The 1,133-nt window shown below is 50.9% G+C and overlaps 1 protein-coding gene across 1 annotated transcript in view; it reads right to left on the bottom strand.

Annotated features, from left to right (window-relative positions):
• The window catches only part of ITGA8 (integrin subunit alpha 8), a 129,903-nt gene that overhangs the window by 100,056 nt on the left and 28,714 nt on the right, over nucleotides 1–1,133 (bottom strand). The gene's annotated exons all lie outside the window — the stretch shown is intronic.

Genomic DNA, 1,133 nt, shown 5'->3' on the forward strand with positions numbered 1-1,133 from the left:
TAGGGATAATTTTAAAAGTATTTTAATCGGAAACACAGCTGGTAATATTTGGTTTTAATTCGGCTTTTATCGGGGTTTATTTTTTTTGTATTTTTGTATTTTGTATTTTTTGTATTTTGTGTATATTATTTGTTTTTAATATGCTGTGAACCGCCCTGAGTCCTATGGGAGAAGGGCGGTATACAAATTAAAATAATAAATAAATAAATAAATAAATAAATAAATAAACTAATTGGGTCAAGTCCAAGGTCGTCATGGAGGCCAAGAACTCCCGAGCCGCCGCCGACGTTTCGCCCGCAGATGGCAGATTGAGATCCCCCATGACTATAAGTCTGGGGGTCTCCACCGCCACCCCGGCTATTACGTCAGCCAACTCAGGCAGGGCCGTTGATACATACCAGGGGGCCAGGTATATAATCAACAGGCCCACTTGTACCCCTTGCCCCCATTTCACAAGGAGGGACTCCACACCGTCTATCTGAGGCACAGTGGTCTCCCTCGGACATAGGCTCTCCCTTATAATGATCGCTACCCCACCGCCCCTACCCCGGGCCCTCGGTTGATGGAATTCTTGGAAACCCGGCGGGCATAGATCAACAAGGGGAACTCCCCCTTCCATGCCCAGCCAGGTCTCGGTGATACCTGCCAGGTCCGCTCCCCCCTCTTGAATAAGCTCTTGAATGAGGGGGGCCTTATTTACCACGGACCTGGTGTTGCATAACATCAGCCGATGATCCCGGGCCCGAGGATCTGAAGTCCCTGGAAGCCGAGTAGAGCCCTGAGGATCGGAGCACCCACAAGCTTGTAAGCAGCGTGTGCGTGCTCCCAAAACCCGATATGGTCCTCTGCTCCCGCCATATCTGCCCCTCCCACTGACCGTACTAATCACACCACCCTCTACTAACCCCCCAGTCTCCTCCCTCACCGTTCCGCACCCCCCAGACTGGACTGGCCTTGGCCTCAGAGAGGGCTCCCCCAAGTCCCCTCGGGCCAACCCCGAACCCCCTAAAAACCCCGAACCCCTTAAAAATTTACTAAAACACCCCTTTAAAAAGACCCTCAGTTTCAACTTCTTTTGATCTCTTTTAGCTGCATACCACCTCTCGGGGCTCCACACCCCGTCATTGAGGCAG

The sequence above is a fragment of the Protobothrops mucrosquamatus genome, unplaced genomic scaffold (genome assembly GCF_001527695.2).
Source record: "Protobothrops mucrosquamatus isolate PMUCROS unplaced genomic scaffold, P.Mucros_1.0 scaffold33, whole genome shotgun sequence".
In the NCBI taxonomy this organism is placed as follows: Eukaryota; Metazoa; Chordata; class Lepidosauria; order Squamata; family Viperidae; genus Protobothrops; species Protobothrops mucrosquamatus.